The sequence below is a fragment of the Pongo abelii genome, chromosome 5 (genome assembly GCF_028885655.2).
Source record: "Pongo abelii isolate AG06213 chromosome 5, NHGRI_mPonAbe1-v2.0_pri, whole genome shotgun sequence".
NCBI classification, from domain to species: Eukaryota; Metazoa; Chordata; class Mammalia; order Primates; family Hominidae; genus Pongo; species Pongo abelii.
This window is the reverse complement of record NC_071990.2, coordinates 25,089,741-25,109,049: the sequence shown is the minus strand read 5'-3', so window position 1 is coordinate 25,109,049 and position 19,309 is coordinate 25,089,741. Positions and strand designations below refer to the sequence as shown.

The 19,309-nt window shown below is 41.2% G+C and overlaps 2 protein-coding genes and 1 pseudogene across 6 annotated transcripts in view; all 3 read left to right on the top strand.

Moving 5' to 3' along the window:
* The window catches only part of RIPOR2 (RHO family interacting cell polarization regulator 2), a 235,190-nt gene that overhangs the window by 16,351 nt on the left and 199,530 nt on the right, over positions 1-19,309 (top strand). The window lies entirely within an intron of this gene.
* The window catches only part of CMAH (cytidine monophosphate-N-acetylneuraminic acid hydroxylase), a 377,256-nt gene that overhangs the window by 182,646 nt on the left and 175,301 nt on the right, over positions 1-19,309 (top strand). The gene's annotated exons all lie outside the window — the stretch shown is intronic.
* Positions 97-2,717, top strand: LOC100461841 (argininosuccinate synthase-like; annotated as a pseudogene).

The window sequence follows — 19,309 nt, the reverse complement described above, 5'->3', positions numbered from 1 at the left end:
CATATCACAGGAAGTTTTTCTTTTAAACCTTATGTGCATTTTCCTTAATTTGTATGGTTTTCTCAAGTTCAACATTTAGTTTTCGTTTTAATCAGTTATATTCTAAAAACAATTAAATTTTTTTCTCCTTAGAAATTCACTTTAAATTAAAAAGAACTTTTGTTTTTCTCTTTTTAAGGCACAAATAGTGCTGGGAGGGGGTGAGGGTAAACTTCTTTATCTGTCCCTGTCATTTTTTTTTTAAAGGTCCTATTGCTTTTACACTTCTAACCCTAAAACAGCCTGATCATGCACCCAGCATTCTCCTAGCTCTGGGCTTCCAGAGCACTGTTATTCAACAGAGAGTTTCTATAGAAATCCAAAGTACTATCTCCAAATAGCAGAAACCTTAACACCACAGGCACTTATCGGAATTTGTGTGGAAGAATCCTAAAGCTAAATAAATAGAAGCTTCTAAATTACCCTTTTCCCCCCTTGACTATATCTTAGATCAAATTCTTAGAACTCCCACCACCCACATGTACACCAGGACCTGTGGGTGGGAGCAGGCGTGAGGCAGAGAGGGCTTCCTGTTACCATTAAATGAATAAAGAGACCGCTACATATCAACTCTGTCCTCTCTTTTTTTCTTGACTCTTCTTCCCTCCATTTAGTGTGAATATTTGAAGGTTAAACTGGGCATGGCCCCACATGTCTGATTACTCACCCATCGACATCCAACCTGAAGTCACAAATTTGGCTTCAGAGGATGTTGTAGAGCTGAAAGGATGGCAACTTCAATTTTCAATAAATAACTAGAAACAGAGAAAATAGCTTTCCAAGTCATCAAAGAAAACCCATGGTGAGAAGGATATTAATGGATTAAAACAGGCATAAAGAGGAAACTGAAAGCGAAGCATTGACAAAATCTAGAAATGATTATCAGCTTCAACTAAGTCCGATACGCACTAGCTCCGTGGACAGAGTAGGGAAGCATCAGTTACAAGTTAGGAGAAATAGCACTGCAGTATTGTCGGCAAGCAAGGTGAGGGCTTTCCTTCCTCTTTGAGGGTCAGTTGTCAGTCTGGGGCCACACTGCTTCCAGAAAGGCACAGAACTGGAAACCTTTAACAATGGTTAAAAAATCTGACTGCTCTTGTTCTGTCGCCTGCCACTACTGCCTGAGCCCGAGTGGTTCACTGCATCCTGAAGACAGATTCCAGACACTGGGAACTCGCGCCTCCAATCCCAGACACTATGTCCAGCAAAGACGCCATGGTTCTGGCCTACGGTGGTGGCCTGGACACCTCCTGCATCCCCGTGTGGATGAAGGAACAAGGCTATGACATCATTGCCTACCTGGCCAACACTGGCCAGAAGGAAGACTTCGAGGAAGCCAGGAAGAAGGCACTGAAACTTGGGGCCGAAAAGTTCATTGAGGATGTCATCAGGGAGTTTGTGGAGGAGTTCATCTGGCCGGCCATCCAGTCCAGCACACTGTATGAGGACTGCTACCTCCTGGGCACCTTTCTGGCCAGGCCCTGCATTGCCAGCAAACAAGTGGAAATTGCCCAGCAGGAGGGGGTGTCCCGCGGCGCCACGGGTAAGGGGAATGATCAGGTCCGGTTTGAGCTCACCTGGTACTCGCTGGACCCCCAGATAAAGGTCATTGCTCCCTGGAGGATGCCCGAGTTCTACAACCGGTTCAAGGGCCATAATGACCTGATGGAATACGCAAAGCAGCACGGAATTCCTATCCCGGTCACTCCCAAGAACCCGTGGAGCATGGACGAGAACCTCATGCACATCAGCTACGAGGCTGGAATCCTGGAGAACCCCAAGAACCAAGTGCCTCCAGGTCTCTACACGAAGACCTAGGAACCGGCCAAAGCCCCCAACACCCCTGACGTCCTCGAGATCGAGTTAAAAAAGGGGTCCCCGTGAAGGTGACCAACGTCAAGGATGGCTCCACCCACCAGACCTCCTTGGAGTTCTTCATGTACCTGAATGAAGTCGCGGACAAACACGGTGTGGGCTATACTGACATGGTGGAGAACTGCTTCACTGGAATGAAGTCCCGAGGTATCTATGAAACCCCAGCAGGCACCATCCTTTACCACACTCATTTAGACATCGAGGCCTTCACCATGGATCGGGAGGTGTGCCAAATCAAACAAGGCCTGTTCTTGAAATTTGCTGAGCTGGTGTACACTGGTTTCTGGCACAGCCCTGAGTATGAATTTGTCCGCCACCACATCGCCAAGTCCTAGGAGCGAGTGGAAGGGAAAGTGCAGGTGTCTATCCTCAAGGACCAGGTGTACATCCTTGGCTGGGAGTCCCCACTGTCTCCCTACAACGAGGAGCCAGTGAGCATGAACGTGCAGGGTGATTACGAGCCAATTGATGCCACCGGGTTCATCAACATCAATTCCCTCAGGCTGAAGGAATAGGAATATCATTGTCTCCAGAGCAAGGTCACTGCCAAATAGACCCCTGTACAATGAGGAGCTGGGGCCTCCTCAATTTGCAGATCCCCCAAGTACAGGCGCTAATTGTTGTGATAATTTGTAATTGTGACTTGTTTTTCCTGGCTGGCAGCATAGTCGGGCTACCAGGCCCCAGCTTTGTTCCCTGGTCCCCTGAAGCTTGCAAACGTCGTCATTAAAGGAAAGGGTGGGGGGCAGCTGCGGTGAGTAGCTATAAAATGACAATTAAAAGATACACTAGTAAAAAAAAAAATTGACTGCTCTGAAAACGAGTCTACTGGGCAGTGACATTCACATTTCTGAAATTAATGCATACTCTATTTGCATTTTCTCTTTTTCCTGTCTTCACCTGTCTTTGACAATTAGTAAATAAATTCCTAAACCTTATAAATATTATTTTGGGCTAGCCATGGTTGCACCATCATGCCTGTAATCCCAAAACTTTGGGAGATGGTGGGGAGAGGACTGCTTGAGCCCATGAGTTCAAGACCAGCCTGGACAACATAGTGGGACTCTATCTCTACAAAAAGATCAAAAAATTAGCTGGGTGTGGTGGCACACACCTGTAGTCTAGCTACTCAGGAGGCTGAGGTGGGAGGATGGTTTGAGTCCAGGAGTTTGAGGCTGCAGTGAGCCGTGAACACACACCACTCCAGCCTGGGTGACAAAACAAGACCCTGTCTAAAAAAAAAAAAAAAAAAAAATTGAAGGTACCACATTAGTTATATGTGTTATGTTAAAAATAAATATTTGTCCTTTACTTATGAATTAATGATTAAGCAAACTGTAGGTATATCCATACAATGAGATATGACTCAGCAGTAAAAACGAATGAAGTGATGCATGCAACCACATGGATTATTCTCAAATGCATTATCTTAAGTGAAAGAAGCCAGATTCAAAAGCCTACATACTGTATGATACAACTCATAAGACAGTCTGGAAAAGACAAAACTATTAGGACAGAAAGCGAATCATTGGTTGCCAAGGGCTGGTTAGAGAGGTTGACTACAGAGGCATGAGGAAACTTTTTTCATATGATGTAACTCTTCTGTATCTTGATTGTGGTGGTGGTTACACTACTGTATACATTTGTTAAAACTTGTAGAACTATGCACTAAAAAGGGCTAATTTTACTCCATGTAAATTATACCTAAAAACAAATGTGTCTAATCCCATCAAATTGATGGGTTCATTTCTACATAGCTACAGACCATTTTTTTTAAGTTTAATGTTTATCTTTCCGCTGGCACCAACTTTCTTTTATAAACCAATTACTTGATCTGAAGCATTAAAGAATTTAGGATTGTTTCATGTAATAGGGTGGATTTCAATCTGGTCTCTCACTGACTCAGACTATAGACAAACTCCTCAGCTAAATGTTGGGACCCTCCACAGTCTTGTCACATTTGCCACAGCTTTAATTTCCTTTTTTTAAAATCTTTAAAAATTTTTTTTTAATTCTATAGGTTTTTTGGGAACAGGTGGGATTTGGTTACATAAGTAAGTTCTTTAGTGGTGATTTGTGAGATTTTGACCCATCAATCGAGGAGTATACACTGAATCCAATTTGTAGTCTTTTATCCCTCACCCCCTTCCCACCTTTTCCCTCTGAGTCCCCAAATTTCTTTGTGTCTTTCTTATGCCTTTGCATCCTCATAGCTTAGCTCCCACTTATAAGCGAGAACATACAATGTTTGGTTTTCCATTCCTGAGTTACTTCACTTAGAATAATAGTCTCCAATCTCACCCAGGTCACTGTGAATGCCATTAAGTCATTCCTTTTTATAGCTGAGTAGTATTCCATCGTGTAGGTATACCACAATTTCTTTATCCACTCATTGATTGATGGGCATTTGGGTGCCACAACCTTAATTTCTATAATCCCCTTGCATCATCCTTCTTCTTAGACAGAGCTGGTCTCCTCACTGCCTCTAGCACTCAAAGCTCATACCTTTTTTCATATAGTCACCCTGTCCAGAAATGCATTCCTTCTCCCTTTCTTCTTCCTCCTTCTCATCTCACTTCTATCGTCAATAAATACTCACGAAATGAGCACTGTCCTATGTGCAAAGGAAACAAAGATTAAACTAGCTGGATGCAGTGGCTCATGCCTGTAATCCCAGCATTTTGGGAGGCTGAGGTGGGTGGATCACCTGAGGTCAGGAGTTCGAGACCAGCCTGGCCAACATAGTGAAACCCCATCTCTACTAAAAATACAAAAAAATTAGCTAGGCATGGTAGTGGGCACCTGTAATCCCAGCTACTTGGGAGGCTGAGGCAGGAGAATCACTTGAACCCAGGAGGCGGAGGTTGCCGTGAGCCAAGATCATGCCACTGCACTCCAGCCTGGGCAACAGAGAGAGACTCCATCTGAAAAAAAAAAAGAAAAAAAAAAGAAAAGAAAAAAATTAAACTAGACATGAACCTTGTCCCCAAAGAGCTTCCAGGAAATAGGACTTATAACAGCATGTTAAAAGTTGTTTTGACAATATTATTTGTGAATTTTATTTTATCTCATTGGGGCTATCTAATTTTGGACATTGAATACCTGTTTGGTAATAAGAGGGGAAGGCAGAGATTAAGAATTAATAAATGGTTTGGACTAGAGGTTGTCAGACTTTTGGAAGTGACAACTAGACATTAGGATATCAAAAATCAGAAATTGCCAGTATCAGAAAGGAACTGGTGGGTGGAGATACCTTGTGGAATCTCATTACAAATGGCAGATACATCCGTCTTAATCTATGTTGATGCTCTCATTCACAGTAAGAATCAGGATGAATATCACATTGACTTATTGGATAGCACAGGGAAAATTTACTCTTGGAGAAGCCTAATTAATCGCAATGAGCAGATTCTGGGAGGAAAAATATAACCTATCTCAGGAAGGCTCCTGCATGTTTTATTTCAAATCCTGCTTAGTTCTGTTTTCATTCTCTAAGTCAGAAGGATCTTTTGGCTGAGGGAAAAGTGTTCTTTTTTTTCTTGCACAATTTTCACTAACACATAAGGAGACATTCTACTTGTTTATTATAAACGACTTACTTGGTTTATTATTCCAACAATAGCAAATTAACATTGTCCAGAAAGACCTTTAATACTAGCTGATTTTTAATAAGACATATTGTGATACATAATACTGGAAATAATTTTTAAAGTAAAGAACAATACAAATGAGACATAAAAATATCCTGTAATCCCACTATCCAGATATAACTATTAATATTTTGAAGTATCACTTCCTAGTCTTTTGTTTATATGCATATTTTATATAATAGCTGGGATCATACCATATATTCAGTTTTGGTAGTCTTCTTTCAATTAATGTAATATAAAAATATCCCCATAATAACAAGAATTCTTCAAAAAACTGGATTTTTAATATGGTAGCTACAGTATATCATCATACTTATTGACATCTTTTTCTTTCTTTTTTTTTGAGACAGAGTCTTGCTCTGTTGCCCAGGCTGGAATGCAGTGGCACGATCTTGGCTCACTACAACCTCTGCTTCCCGGGTCCAAGTGATTCTCCTGCCTCAGCCTCCCGAGTAGCCAGGACTACAGGCGCGTGCCACCACGCCCGGCTAACTTTTTGTATTTTTAGTAGAGAGGGGTTTTTTACCGTGTTAGCCAGGATGATCTCGATCTCCTGACCTTGTGATCCACCCGCCTCAGCCTCCCAGAGTGCTGGGATTACAGGCGTGAGCCACCGCGCCCGGCCGACATCTCTTTCTAACTTTTCACTAGAATTAATATCTTTATACAATTATTAGCTATGTTCCTGCTTATTTTCATAGAAAAGACTGCTTTATGTTTGATCCTAGAGTATAAATCAAAGGGCATTTTTTAAGGCTCCTAATACATATTGCTAAATCGCCTTCCTTGAGAGTGGTAATAATTTCTCCTGAGAACATTACAGTATGCCTGCTTTCTTAACAACTATGCCACATATTAGAGTATTTATGTTAAAAACATATGCATTTGTCAAATGTGGGACCATCTGGGCATCAACAAGAATAATGCTTGCAATGGATTAAAATACATCAAATATAAAAATCTATGAATTCCTAATGAAACACAAAACATCACTGCTCACCTTTGAAGGTTGCCAGGACACTAATTTGTTATTCTAAATATATATTTTAAAGAAATTGATCACGTATTTGTTCTTTCTTTTCTGTTTGAACTGTATTTCAAGCTAACTAAATAGATGATGAGAAAATCCCAGCTAATAGGTATATGAGTAACAATAAAACTTATACCATCACTATTTTGCAGTCCTCATGAAACAATGGATGGAGACAATGATCATCAATAGATATCCAAATTCTCAGTGAAAGGTTATTGGGGAACTTTATAATAGAGGATTCCAACTGACATTACCTGTACCCACAAATCAATCTTAATATCATGATAAGTAGGACAGCTAGGCACGTGCCTCAGGATTTGATTAATATAGCATCATAGAGTATCACCTATTTTCTTGCCAAAAATAGAACTGGGATTTAATCAAATCAAATCTAATCTAGATCTTACTACTAGTTTATAGGAAATGCAAGGAATAGCAACAAGCTAGACAGTACTGGAAGAAGCAATTCACGCAAACCAAAATGTGGAAAATTCTACAGGGCAAGTGAAAAATTTTTTTAATAAATAAATACGTTGTGTTTGTTGGAAGGGGTGAGGGGTATAATCAAACAATTGGTTAAGGAGCGTTCTATATATAAAAAACATCTGCTTTCAAAAAATGGAGAAAGAAAAACTGGATAATAAAATCTTATTTATTACCTATTTGAAATCTAATAGTATTCAATGAATATCATATACAAACTGTTTTTTGGTGGTAGATTATTCTGTATATGAGTGGGTTTGCTACTGTCAAAATTTAAAACATTTTCTTTATGTTTCTGATTTTCCAAGAGGAACATATTTCAGTTTGCTCTTTTCATGTAAAGCATTAGGAAGAAGTCTTCTGAGCTAGCCAAGATATTACATTTGAAATTGCAAGGTCAGTTCAGGCACTCTGGGTAGTAACCATCAGGTGGCGCCGCTTTACAGCTTTTCTAAACCCAACATGAAACACTTCAGACTTTGAAATAAGCAACGAGGTAAGAGCAGTCACAGGAAACTGATACAGTCACCAAATACTTAAGCTCAATGCTGTGGCTTTCCTGGGTGATATTATGAAATTACTTGTATTTCTATGTTCATCCTACCTGTTGTCATCCCTCAGTACTCAGAGATTTTAAGCAGAAACATGTTTTAACTATTCTACTAAGAACCAAAATATCAACTTTGAACTTCCAAGAGAATATTTCTGTCATAGGGGTCCTGAAGACTTTACAGAACTTTTCATTTTCCTTTTGAAACCAATGCAAGCCCACTGGCTGTGCCAGGGTCTACACTCCCTCACTTTGCTGATTCCTGCATTCCCATCTGTCAAAAAACTTGTGAGCTAACCTGAGCTCCCACACCGCAGCTACCACTCTCCTGGGTTAAAACACAAGAACAGTGAATCACAACCTGGCCCTCTGGGCGTTTACCACTTGGTTACTCCTGAACAAATTAGAGAACAAGTAAGAACTAAAACTGAAGGGCACTGAATAGGGGTGATAGGCGTGGCCAGGTGAGACCAGAGGGCGGGAAAGACTTTGTGGAAGAGGGGACACCTGAATTAAGTCTTAAAGAAATGGGTTGATTTGAATACATGCCAAAAATAAGAAAATCTGGGGAGCATCAGCAAATGCGTGCATAAACTGCGAACTCAAAGCCTGTAAGCAGGCAACAGAAAAAAGCAGGCAATCTAGATATAAGACAGTAAAGAATGGGGAGGACTGTGGCAAACAACCGTGCTTTTGCTCAGCCTAAACGGTATTTATGCCATTTTTCTTTTGAGACAGAGTCTGTCACCCAGGCTGGAGTGCGTGGCGCAATTTCAGTTCAGTGCAACCTCTGCCTCCTGAGTTCAAGTGATTTTCGTGCCTCAGCCTCCCAAGTAACAGGGATTACCTGGCTAATTTTTGTATTTTTAGTAGAGATGGGGTTTCACCATGTTGGCCAGGCTGGTCTTGAACTCCTGACCTCAGGTGATCCACCCGTCTCAGCCTCCCAAAGTGCTGGGATTACAGGCGTGAGCCACCGCTCCGGTGCCATTTCTTTTAACACTGTTCCAGTCCCTACCTCCCCACAAAGTGTCTGCCAGCTGGCTGCATGCTGGTTTGCAGTCTCTGGGAGAGGCTGGCTACTTTCTTTAGATGTTTTGTTTCCCTATGTTATCAACTTACCATATCTAAGTAAAGCACCCAGAACGTGAATCCCCAAGAAGATATATACAATGAGAGGATCTTTCTCCCTAGGTTTTATTCCTGGAATTTTTTAGAAACCCAGAACTAAAATTGGAATTAATAAATTTTTCTAATTATGAGATAGAAAAGCAGAAGTAACAAGAGTTTGAAATTTTAATGTCAGAGTTTTTCTAATGAATGTTCATAATTATAGCAAGGGAAAAAGTGATGAATCAGTTGAGGGAACTTTATTATCATCAGACACAAGACTTTTGTCATGTGTTGCTTGTGACGCTAACTCCATCTCTAGTTACTTAATGTTCCCAGATTCGTGACTATTTTGTCATTCAAAGATCAAACACTTCATTTTCCTTCCTTCTCTTTCCTCTTAGGTGTTTCAGCAGCAATTAAGTCATGCTGTGGAATGCTTAAGTGCAGTAACAAATGTCATGAAAACTGAACATACAGCTAATTTTACTTCTCATGAGTAGAGTTCCTGTGGTTTCACTTCAAAACTAATGGAGGGGATGCATTCCATCCTTATTCTCTACTTTAAATCGCTGAGATTAGCTTCAGGGATCCAGCTTCCACTCAGCCTAAATTTTTCAACATTGTGGGCTTATTCCATATAGTTCTGATCTATTGTTGATGCCCTGGGCCTCAGGAACTACTGGAATGAATTGTTATTTTTTATTCATTTTTAGAACTGCATTTTTAGGGCTGGGAGAAGTGGCTTACACCTTAATCCCAGCACTTTGGGAGCCCGAGGCGGGTGGATCACCTAAGGTCAAGAGTTCGAGACCAGCCTGGCCAACATAGTGAAACCCCCGTGTCTACTAAAAATACAAAAAAAAAATTAGCTAGGCATGATGGCGCATGCCTGTAGTCCCAGCTACTCCGGAAGCTGAGGCAGGAGAATGGCTTGAACCCGGGAGGTGGAGGTTGCAGTGAGCCGAGATCATGCCATTGCACTCCAGCCTGGGTGACAGAGCAAGACTCCTTCTTTAAAAAAAAAAAGAAAAACCTGCATTTTTAAGGGAAGGCTTTCCAACCATGATTAACTTCATTTTCTGTAGGTCCATGAAAGACCTCCTCCTCCTCCACCTCCCTCTACAATATATGAGTATCCTCTCCACCTCCCTCTACAATATGTGAGTATCCTACAAAACCTGCATGAAAAGCTAAAGAAATGTACTTTGGGAGGAATAAGCAGGAGAGGGACTTCCTTTATTTCCCAGTTACTAATACAGTTTGGCATCAGTTAGTAAACAGGGTTTGAAAAGGAAATGAGGATTTGGTAAAAGTGACTGAATTGTCCCACAGTTTATACAGAATCGGGAGGATCCTATGAATTTCCCACTGGATTAAAAACATGACACAATCCAAGGAGACAGCATACCCAGTAGAGCCATATAGACGGTCGTAAACACCGTTTCACCAGGCTGCACAGATGATGCCGCTCTTCCCTTCACCTCCCATCCTGTCGAAAAGGTTTTGTTATTTTGTGCTCATTTCAGAAGCTGATGTGTAAATGGTGTGTATGTCTGTTGCCATGACAACCCAGCAGCAATTGGCCTGGGCTTCTTACCAGAGTACAAATGTGCTCTTGATACGATGCTTATCAGACTTTGCCAGACAATTTTCCCTCCTGGATTCACACAAAAGGTTTCAAAGACTCCTAACTGCATTTAGAGGAGAGACAGGCTGAAATTTCTCACTTGGCTCACATGAATGATGAAGCTCTAAAGCTCTGATCCCCTGCTGAAGTCATAGTGTTCTAGTCTATCATTTCAGTACGCTGGGGGCAACTCTGTATAATTAAAGAGGACCAAGTATAAATGCAGCAAAAAAATCTTGCTGGTTACCAGAACTGGGCTTTTGTTGATGTTTCATGTGACACATAACTATCTCTGCATTTAATAAAAGGTCACTGTGACTGCCTGTGTTCTTATTCCTATTTTGGCTTGTCAAATTTGTGTGTAGGTGCCGTACCAAGAGAAAAACAAAACCTAACAATGCAAACAAACTGAATGATCCCTCAGGCCCTTCTTAAACACTCGTGGGCTCTGTTTTGTCCTTGTCCCTAGTGACCAAAAAATTTCAACTCATAATAATTTGTGCCATGTTACACACAACTTTCGATCATTTAGGGATGGACTGTCTAAATTTTGGAGCTCTTTGGTGCCTTCATTTCTCCTCCTTGTCCTTCCCACTACTGCTGTATCTGCCATTTTGCCAGCATCTCTTTCAGAGGGCAAATAGAGGAAATGAAACACACATTGCTTAATTTGACACTTATTAGCACCACTCCAAAGGCTTTTATTAGGACAATGGGAACTAGCGAAATGACTCGTGGGGATTATCTGTGGTTCATGCCAACCCCGTTTCCAGAATCATGTGCAATCTGTAGTTGGCTCTATTTTGAAATAACTTCTATTAGTTATCTCATTATTCCAATAAGGTAGCTCATGAAGTCAAATAAATACCAGCTGCTTCTTTAAAAAGAATTATTTGTGTCTCTCAAAAAGTGAGAGCTATTGAGATGTGAGGTAGAAAAGGCTACAGGATATTTTAAGGTGATTGTAGTTTTGTTTGGATCCTACTTACCAGTTGCAAGTTGACCCGTCGAAAGGAAAATTAACTACATTAGGATTCAGCCACAAATGTCAGTCGTGTCTTCAAGCAAGCGGTTTAAAGCTCACGATTTCAGTTCCCTCATCTGTAAAATAAGAAAATTGGACAACATTAATTCTAAGGTCTGCTCCAGGCCTAAAATTTTGTTTCCCTCCGGGAATTCTGGAAAACCTAAGCCCCAACCTTGCTGATGCATTTTGATAAGTTAGGGTTAAAAAATACTAGGGGTAGCCATAAGAGAGAATCATCCAAAAACTCAAAATCAACATTGGAGCCCCTTCCAGTCCTAAATTTTTGGCCTGCTTCCCAAAACTTCCCTCTACCTCCATCTCTTTACCTAACTCCTCACTCCATATTCTTTTAAAATAAAAAGGCAACGAAGAAACTGCAAGTGTCTGGCTTGAATTATTAGCTTCCTTAAATTCAGCTTGCCTATTGTAGAAAGGACTTTAACATGGAGTGGAAGACTGAACTACAGGAATTCCAAGCACCATTCCAACACTCACTTTGTGATTTGAAAATTTGATATTAATTATACAAAAGAGCCAGTGCAGAGAACCCCTATAGGCCCAGGTCACAAACTTGTAGTATATCAGCCCACAGATGTTTTGTTTGGCCCACAAATATGATTTACATTTCCTTTAAGTTTGGTTGTCAGCATTTAAAACATAAAGATTTTGCATAAAAAAAAATTAAGGTGTTCAGTGTCTATTTGTAAAACTGGCAGAGCTGATGAAGGTGGGCTCACCTCCCTACAGCCCCCTGATGCTCAAGGGGCTGCCCCTTCAGGCAAAGCAGGTGCTCCCCCTTCAGGCAGAGTAGGTGCTGCCCTCCCAGTATACCACAGTCCACACCCCACTATAGCCTCATTCATTCCCCCTGCCCTATGCTGTGCACAGAGGAGTTGCAGATGCTTGACTTACTGGCTTCTCAAGGAACACCCACGGTCTTCAGACCACCACTGAAGAATCACTGTTCTGAAAAAAAAAAAAAAAAAAATCACTGACCTTTCAGAAAATACATCCTGAGAATTATCCAATCAAAAGTTAGAGCTTCTTTGGGGAGATCCGTGCTTATTTAATGATGTTTTAAAAACAAAGAAAAGAAAAAAGCAAAACAGCAATCTGAACATCAATGACAGCTGTTCGGTAGGTGGGATGCTATTTTCGCTTATTCTAATGAACACTCTGTGCCAGACAGCATTCTGCAGATGCTCACCTCTCTGGAAGAAAAAGGAAAAAAAAAAAAAAAAAAAAACCCAGAGATGGAGTGCTATTTAATCAGACCACTTTCTGATAAGAGAATAACTAGTGATGCTGGCCCCCCATCCTCTCCGTATGGATGCAGGGATTGTGCAATCTGTTTTTTTTTTTTTTAAACAACTTTGTTGAGCTGTGATTCATATACCATAAAATTTGACCTTTCAAAACATACAATGGTTTGTAGCATATTTGCCAAGTTGAGCAGCCATCATCACTATCTAATTGCAAAATGTTTTCACCACTGCAAAAGGAAACCCTGTCCCCATTAGCAGGCACTCCTCATTCCAATCTCCCCTTCCCCCAGCCATAGGCAAGCACTAATCTACTCTCTATCTCTATGGATTTGTATATTTTGGATATTTTATATAAATGGGCTCATCTGATCATAAGTAGCATTTTGTGTCTGATTTGTTTCAATTAGCATAATGTTTTTAAAGTTCATTTATTTTGTAGCATGCATCAGTACTTTCATCCTTTTTATAGACAAATTATATTCCATCATAAGGATAAACCACATCATGTTTCCCCATTTTCTCTATTGATGGACATTTAGGTTGTTTCTTTTTGGCTGTTATAGAAAATGGCACTGTGAACACTTGTGGACAGGTCATTATGTGTATATATGTTTTCATTTTTCTTGGGTTTATACCTAGAACTGAAATTGCTGGATCATATGGTAATTCCATATTTAACTTCTGGAAGAACTGCCAAATTATTTTCCTCAGCAGCTGAATCTTTATATTCTCATTGGCAATATATGAGAGCTTTAATTTCTCCACATTCTCAAGAACATATGTTATTATAATATCTTTTTTAGTTTAACCATCTTACCAGGATCTCATTATGGTTTTAATTTCTATTTCCTTGATGACATATGACTCTGAGTATCTTTTCATGTGATTATTAGCCATTTGCATATCTCCTTTGGAGAAATGTCTATTCAAACTGTTTGCCCGTTAAAAAAATTTGGTTATTTGTCTCTTTATTGTTAGTTTTAAGAGTTCTCTATATATTCTGGACACAAGCCCCTTATCAGATATATGATTTGCAGATATTTTCTTCCATTCTGTGGATTTTCTTCTCATTTTCTTAATAGTGTCTTTTGAAATACAAAAGTTTTGATTTTGATGATGTCCAATATTATCTATTTTGTATTTTGTCACTTATGCTTTTACTGTCATGTCTAAGAAATCATTACATAATGCCAGGTCACAAAGAATTACTCCTGCAGATTCCTCTGAGAGTTTTACAGTTTTAGCTTTGACATTTGGGTCTATGGTCCATTTTTAGCTAGTATTTATCTACGGTGTGAGACAGGGCCATGCAGTCCATTTTTAGTAGTTAAGAACTTGCTTCCTTTCACTTATGCTCCAGCCTGTGCTTTATTAAAGAACATAAAAATATAAGAATGTAATCCCAAGAAACAATAAACTTTGCTTGGATTCCCGATGTGATACCATCCAATTCCCCTCACACATTATAGAGGCCAACTAGATAAAGTTTTCCTTTGTGGAAGAGCAGACTAAACTGTGGTTTGATGACTATGTGACACATTCTAGAGTTCAGATACAAGATCCAAAGTAATGTGGCAGTGATGCCTGGAGCCCTGGCCATCCCCGTGTCATCCCCAGTGTCTCACCAGAAGACTGGATCCTAGGAAACTGCTCCTCCCGGAGACTTCCTTTTGATTACAATGCACACACATATATGCACACATTATATACATGCACACACGTATATACCTACGTGTACATATACATATGTGTATGTATATATAAACCCAATTCCTAATTTATAAAATTTATAAAATGTTAAAACATGTAACCACCATTTCTGTTGGCATTCCTAGCCTCCCTCCACTGCCTCATTGCCAAATTCTTCTTTTCCAATGAGTCATTGTAAAAAAAATTTTTTTCATAGATTCTGTAGATGAAAAAGTGAAGAACAGGATGAAGTAACATGGGAAGATATCTGAAGGCAGAAGATATAAGGGACAGACTCAAGCAGGGTCCCACCTAGAGAGAACAACCTTTCCCAACCACCCAGGCAGAGAAGCCATTCTTTATCTGTGTCCCTATGCTACTTGCACACACTTCTAGTGTAGCATGCACGGGGATCATCTGTTGGCAGTGGTGTCTTCCCCTATAACCTATATGCTCCTCAAAGGCAAGAAGTCCATCTTATTTATTTTTGTATCTCATCCTGTCTAGTGTCCCTTGTAGCACCAGCGACCTAGCAAGCACTAAAAGAAAATGCTGGCTTAATAAACGTTTACGGAGTGGAAGCGGAAGGAAATCTTCTTTTCTTTCCTGCTTGCCCAAATAATATAGGATCTATAGCACAGGCTCCTACTTATAAAAGCCCACATAAATCCTGACGCTCCCATAGCCCAATCCTAGTATAGAGTTCTAGTCAAAAAATGCCATCTAGCAAGAAAAAGTAATTTTAAAATAATTCTAATTTCCACTGGAATCTCTTGAAGGACACTGTCTCAGTTCATTTTGTTTTGCTCTAAAGGAAAAACTGTGTAATCTGTCAAGTAAAGAGGCTTATTTGGCTTGTGGTTCCGCAGGCTGTACACGAAGCCTCGCACCAGCATCTGCATCTGGTGAAGGCATCAGACTGCTTCCACTCTAGGCGGGAGGTGAAGGGGATACAGCTCTGTAGAGCTCACAGTGTGAGAGAGGAGGAAAGAGGGAGGAAGGAGGGCCAGGCTCTTTCTAACAACCAGCTCTGGTGGGAAGAGGGGACTAATAGAGTGATGATTCAATCATCCCCAGGGAGGGCACGAGACTGTTCATGAGGAATCTGTCCCCATGGCCAAACACCCCCATTAGGCCCCACCTCCAACACTGGGATTAAATTTTAACCCGAGGTTAATGGAGGACAAACATTCAGACTATAGCAAACATTAAAAAGAATTAAACTCATAACCTACTATAATACCTGTAAACATTTTCCATTTGCTTCCTCTCCAGTTTTCTCTTATCTTGAAGCTCTTCTTGATCCTCTCTCTCTCTGAACTACTTCCTCCTAACTCTCTCCTGGAAGTTCTTCCGGGCACTCCGTTCTCCCATGCTCTCCTGCCTCATGCCTCACCGGCCACAAAACCCGCTTGGCCCAGGGCAGTAGAAGCCTGTGTGGCCTCTCTGCTTGGAGACAGTTGAGTCCCCACCTCCACCCACAGGAAGTGTAGTTCTTTCCTTATCCTGCTTTTCTCCCAAAAAATAATCATAAAGAATTTCTGGAATTCTATTATCTGTTAATATTACTTGTTATCTCATGAGTTAGATAGACTTTATGGGAGAGCTTGAAACTCGACCACCATTTAAAACACAGTTTCTGTGGGAAAGGCCACCATACATACCGAACCACTGATTTACAAGCCAACTTTTGGAATACAACTTATTCATAAGCTGGGAGCCATCTGGATGGTAATGAGCTTTGTGGTTTCTTCTTTTGGTTTCGTGGTTTTGAATGAAGTTTGATCAAAGTTAAAATGGAGGAAACATTTCCTACTAATTCATTAGTATTTATCTGGCAGAAGTAAATATTTCTGGAGAAATATGGACTTCAGAATCGTAAGATGATTTCTAAGGGATTTCTCTTGTTTAATCGACCAAATTAACAACTCAGGCTGGAGTATTTAGGATTGAGTTACCAGAAAGAGGAAAGTGAATTCAGAGAAACTGCTAATCAAGATAAAGGCTGAAAGGCAGAGAAGCAAGGGATAAAGAACACTGTATTCTGTCTGACCTGCTTACAGAAGCAGGTCTTCTCTTGTTTTTGACACTGGTCTTAGTAAGCTCCTCTTCCCTTTGTGCTCCCTACTGCGAGGGGCTTGCCTTTCCCCATGAGACCAACATCACTCGCCCATGCTTTTGAAGCCAAGAGCAGCGGGATGCCACCAGCAAGACCCTGCATCAATTAGAGCTCCAGTCTCTGCTTTTGTTGCCTTCTCTGAGGTGAGGCAGCAGTCAGCATGGACCAGAGCCATCCTGCATCACTGTCCTGGCTCCATCCCTAACAAGCTGCATGAGCTCAAGCAAGCTATTGACCTCTCCCTGCTTAGTTTCCCAATATACCAAGTGGAAAGTAGCACCTGCTGAACTGCCAAGAACAGTGCTTCTCAACCCTGGCACTTCCCTAGAGGGAATGGAAGGAGACCCACAAATGCCAACGGCTCTTCCAGAGCCATCAACTCGCCTATCTTCTCATCAAATTTCCTTGTCACCCTGACCAATTTCTACCACTTTTATTCTTGGAGCAGATGTCAGAGAGGCCACTTTCTTTGGAAATGGTCTCCTGCTCCCTTTCATGTCTGAAATCTCTTATTGTATTGGTGTCCTATTGCTACTGTAACAAATTACCCAAAATATAGTGGTTTAAAACAGTGTAATTTTATTATATTTTATAGGCCAGAAGTCCAAGTCTTATAGGCCAGAAGTCCACAATGGATCTTACAAGGCTTAACTCAAAGGCTGCATTCCCCTGAAGGCTTGGAGCCTGTTTCCTTGCCTTTTCCAGCTTCTAGAGCCACCTTCGCTTGTGGCCATGGCATTTCAGCCTTTGCCACTGTCCTCACACTCTTTCTATGACTGACCCCTCTTATGGGGACCCTTTTGAGTACATCAGGCCCTCCTGCATGATCCAGGGCCATCTCCCCATCTCAAGACCCTTAACTTGGCTGGGCACGGTGGCCCATGCCTGTAATCCCAGCACTTTGGGACGCCGAGGCAGGTGTTTCACGAGGTCAGGAGTTCGAGACCAGCCTGACCAACATGGTTGAAAAAAAAAAACCCTTAATTACATCAGCAAAGTCCCTTTTACCATGTAGTTCTAGAGACTAGCATGTGGATGTGTTTGGGGGACTATCGGTCAGCTACCATGCTTGTCTTGGCATCACAGTAAAATATGAGGCAGATTCTTCCTACTGAGTTTAATAAAAATAATTTAAAAATATTTTTAAAAAATAATAAGGCAGAAACTCTTCCATTTGACATTTTCGTTGGAGGTATTTCCAGTGTTTCCAGCATTAGTTGCCTGGGATGATGCCACTAAACATGATAGGAAATAGAGGTCGGAGGCAAACTAGGGGTGGGGGCAGGTGGGGCTACAGCATGCTTATTTGTTGGTATGTTGTATTTGAGGTCCCTCCAGGAGATCAATGTGGAAATGTCTACAGCAGTTGGAAGAACAGCTCTGGGGCCGGGGAGAAAAGCCTGGGCATGGATGTAAATGTGGAGTCATTGACAGAGATGATACAGTTGAAGCCATGGGGGTGCCTAAGATCACCGAGAAGGAAGATGGGGAGGGCAGGGAGGAAGGGCCAGGAGTGCAAGGTGTCTGGGGAAGAAGAATAAGGTCAGAGAGCATAGGACTTTTAGAGAGGCCAAAGGAAAATGAAGTAACAATTATAAAAATAATAATTTCCTGCATATTGGTAAAGTGAAACTTTATTTGATCATGTCTTGCTTATTACGTACATAGGGAAAACGCACTTATTTTATTTATGGTAACATTTTTCAGTATGTCACATTCACAAAATTGACCAAGTGAGGATTTGTCATAGTATTGAGTGCCCATGGTGGAGTAGGCAGTGTCAGTGATGAGAATGTGAAAATGAATCAGCAGGTCCTTTGTGCTCACTTCTTCAACCCACAGGATAAGACCAACAATATCAGAGAAGTTACCTCCTCTGAGAAGCAGACCACTACTCAGGTGGACTAGAAGATCCAGCTTACTGTGTAGACACAGAATATCCTCTGTTCATGGTATTTTGCCTTTAATAGGCTTTTCTTTATCTATTGAAGATATTAAGATACTGGCCATTCTCTCCAGCAGTATTAAGAAGACTAATAATAATAATAATAATAATAAAAGTCCATGTCACCATAGCCAAAACAGAAAACAGAGCAGAAACTTGGTGAAGTTAATCAAATAATCGCTGCAGGCCCTTGGTTATGGAGAACTCTCCCTGCTTTTGGTTGAGCAAGAGACCCTCTCAGAGCCTGGCACTGGGATTCACACAGCGTTCCATTCCAGGGCCACAGGGTCCCAGCAGCCTCACCACACAGCATTTGAGTTCCAGCTCCTCTAGGCTTTCAGCCATGGCACAGTTTGTTTGTTTTTCCCCAAAGCAAAGTGCTGCCTGGCAGCTGAAAAGAGTGCATGTTTCCTCTTTCTCAACCTGGCTTCTTATATAGCTGTGCTATATTTGGCAGCTCGATCTTACTTCCTATTCCAAATGCTTCCTCTTCCTGTGGGTAGAATTCTCAGAACTCTCGTGGCTCTGGTAGGTGTTATCAAAAGCTTGTGCAAGACCACTTGGTGGTACAGTCCATGCTCCACAGAGCCACCTCCCAGCTCAGTGACTCACCTGTGCCTGGAGGACACAGGGGGTAAACTCTTCAAAAAAGAACAGAGAGTTCCAGGACATCTCTCACTTGAATTGTGATGAAGGTTGAATAATGAATAAAAAGCAGAGGGAGATTGGAATCTGTGGGGGTGAGGTGGCGACAGAGGTTTGAAAAGACAGATGAGACTTTAAGGCCCGAAGACAAATACAATTTATTCCTCAAAGAAAAAGTAGTAATTATTTGTTTGAGATCTATCTTCCCCTGTAGACTATAAGAATCATGACAACCATGAGAGGCCATGC